The following is a 3,702-nucleotide window of genomic DNA, read 5'->3' as shown; positions in this document are numbered from 1 at the left end:
GACTCCACTGAGAAGCTGGGTCACAAAGACTTACACTTCTCCCATGGTGTTCACTGGGTATAGCTGCCACTGTTTCTCAGAATGCTGTTCCTGGAGACTCGAGCTGCTGTTAATCCATGGCGGTGATGCTTTATTCTCTAATGCCTTTTGGGACTTGGCCAATCCCTCCAAATAAAGCCTTATGGAATATTCTGCCAGGGTTTTCATTCCTGGGGTCGCCTTTGCTTATTCTTTGTAATATTGCTCAACTTTTTTGAAAAGAGGATTTTTGAGTCAGTCTTTGATATTATTCCAAACACCCTCCATCTAAACCAAAATCCTCAACTTTTGTGGTAAAGGGTTGCACAGTTCCTTAGATCCAATTCTGATGAAAGTTTTTCATTAAAAATTTTTTTTCTTTAAGCCTTTTTTTGTGGGGGTGTGGAATGGTTGTAAGCTTCCACATATCACAGTCTTGTCAGGGATTGCAAGCTTCCTTCTTTAAAGAATTCCTACATTCTTCTAGTAACATGTTCTAAGAAGTTAATCATAAGAGTCCTATGTAATATTTAAGAGATTTACTGAATTTTAGGGCTGAAAGGCTGTGGTATAAGAAATCCAGGTTGGAAGCAAGTACTATGATTTGCTCTCCTCTTATAGATGAGATATATGCAGCCTGGACAGTAAGGTCAAGCACAGTGCTTGTGAATACTCAATTATCAAGCATCCAGATGCTCTCTCTGGCTCTTCTTGCCTCACAGCCTTTGACTAAGATCAAATATGTACACATTTTCTGTGGATCAAATAGGAAATTACCCATTTTGTCAATATCTTATATTCTTGATCGTATTTGAAAGATTAAAATAAAACTATAGTAAATTCAAAATGATCATTATATAGCTATGTCTAATAAAAATGATCTAATAAAAAAGGATAGAATAGTAAGACCTAAATTGTCTGATTATGTTTATGCCTTGTTCTCTATGGTGATTGGATGTGGATCACGCATCACCAAACGTAGATTTTCTAGATAACAGTATTAATGGACAGCAAATTGGCTTATGCTTGATTTCCATACTTCTTGCTACTTAGTCACCTCCCCTCCAGGCTTCTTTGCCGGATGTTCCAGCATTGGAGCTAGAATTCATGTCTGCCAGTTGTTCAAATAGACTTTTCTTTCTGGAAACATCTGCTTGCCTGTCACACTGTTCTTGTGTGAAACTTCTGTACCTGCTGCTTGTCTGTGGTTTGACTGAAGTGTTGCATTGTAATTCAAGCCTATGCATACAGAAAATGCTCTGAAGTGCTACATTTTGCAATTACCTTATTTAGTCTTGCAGCATATAGCATGATGACTACCCTTTCCTTCAAACTCGACTTTTCTGATATCCCTGATACCTTTAAGGTTCAAAAAGAGCACAGGATTCTGGAATCATACTGTCTGAGTTCACTTCTGTATCAATTAGCTGTTCCCTCAAAATTGCTGTGTAACAAACAACCATATACTCTTCATGGAATACAATAATAAGAATTTATTTCTCATATGTCAGAACATCAGCTGGGATGATTCAGCCAGATTTAGTCACGTGATCAGCTGGGGCTCTGCTAGGTGAGTGTACCTCAAGCTGCAGATCCAGCTAGCTGCAGATGAAACTCAGGTAAACTTCCTGTATAATCATTCTAGGAACCAGACTGAGAAGGCAGCAAGCTTGGAGTGATGCCAGAAACACAAGAGAGCAAGTGGAGACCTGGCATGCCTCTTAAGTCCTGGTTTGAAACAGGTACGTTGTTATCTCTGCCCACATTCCTTTTGTCTATAAAACTCAAATAACCAAGCTCAAAGTCAGTCAAGGGATGAGGAAGTACACCATGCCTCCAGTGAGAGAGACCACAAAGTCACATGGCAAAAGGTGTGAATACGGGGAGCTGTGAAGTGGAGCCAATAGGTTCATCCATAGAACCCCAACAGATGATCCTCAGTTCTGTAGATTAGACAAATTACTTGCTGTTTCTGACTTATGTCTGTTTAAGAGAGATAATAATTCCTATCTCACAGGGTTGCTGTGATAACTAGGAGAAAAAAATGCATATGAAAAGATTAACACAGAAAGTGCCAATAAATGATGGGTGATTCTGGTAGTGGCGTTATTTCCTGCTTTTCTTCCCACCTCTCTGAATATGTCCTTTGCAAGCTGCTCTTCTCTGGCCTGATTCTTACATATAGTTGCTTCCCAGGATTCCAATCAGAGTCCTCCTCCCTTCTCAGAACTCAGGTAAGCTCCCTGCATAATCATTCTAGGAACCAGCCTGAGGAGGCAGCAAGTCCTCTTCCCTTCTCACATGCTGCCTGGGTGATCACTTTTGTATCCATAATAATTCATGCTATAAAACCACTCTGATTATCTCAAAACTCTTTCCCACACTTATGTATGAGGTCTCTAGGCACATATTCTTGCGTTCTATCTTCCCTCCTTGTTTTAATTTTTCTGCCATCACAGTTTTCCTGGAATTAGAACAGCACCTATAATCCCAGCTCCCTGTGCTGAAATAGGCAGTGCCTCAATGATGTGCCTTAAGGAGCCTAAGAAGCAACTGAACAAAGAGCCCCCTCCTTTGCTTGCCCATGAGAGAAATAAAGACAATCACTCTTTAAATCTATCGAGGGCTTTATTATTTTTCACATGTATGATCTGACTTTAGCCTCCTTACACCTGCTCTGAATGAGATATTTTATTTCCATATTAAAGTCAGTTATTTGTATGAGTGAGGACTGCTTAAAATTCCCTTTAAAATGCAAACATGTCAAGGAGAAGTAGCAAGACAGAAGCCCCGCTTTCTACCCAGCACCACAAATCACTGCAGATTGGTTTATCAGGTTAACTTGGCTGAATGATTCAGACAGGGAATGGACGGTGGACTGCTGCATTTTGAGGTGAAGGGAGGTGGAGGCTGAGAGCTGTGCCCTGGGAAACCTGGGGTGGAAAAGCAGTAAGAATGAACAGATGCTGGGAAACACAGCAGGGGGAAGAGCAAAACCCTTTCTCATAAGGGCTGCTGAGAGCCAGTTCTGCCAATCAGTGTTTCCCAAAGAGGAGCTTGGAAGTCTCTGAATATTTCTGGAGGCAGCCTTGGTAGTTGTTTCTATGATTGTCAACAGAAATCGACAAGGAAGAGTTAGGGGACCAAAACTGACAAAAACAAGTTTTAAAAATCTTTAAAAAAATTTTTTTTAAGTTCCAGGGTACATGTGCACAATGTGCAGGCTTGTTACATATGTACACAGATGCCATGTTGGTGTGCTGCACCCATTAACTCGTCATTTACATTATGTATATCTCCTAATGCTATCCCTCCCCCCACCCCCACACTAGGACCCGGTGTGTGATGCTCCCCTTGCTGTGTCCAAGTGATCTCATTGTTCAATTCCCACCTATGAGTGAGAACATGTGGTGTTTGGTTTTTTGTCCTTGTGATAGTTGGCTGAGAATGATGGTTTCCAGCTTCATCCATGTCCCTACAAAGGACATGAACTCATCCTTTTTTATGGCTGCATAGTATTCCATGGTGTATATGTGCCATATTTTCTTAATCCAGTCTGTCATTGATGGACATTTGGGTTGGTTCCAAGTCTTTACTATTGTGAAAAGTGCCGCAATAAACATACATGTGCATGTGTCTTTATAGCAGCATGATTTATAATCCTTTGGGTATGTACCCAGAAAT

This window comes from Rhinopithecus bieti, unplaced genomic scaffold (assembly GCF_001698545.2).
Source record: "Rhinopithecus bieti isolate Rb0 unplaced genomic scaffold, ASM169854v2 scaffold_6513, whole genome shotgun sequence".
Classification (NCBI taxonomy): Eukaryota; Metazoa; Chordata; class Mammalia; order Primates; family Cercopithecidae; genus Rhinopithecus; species Rhinopithecus bieti.
Note: the sequence above shows the minus strand (reverse complement) of the source record.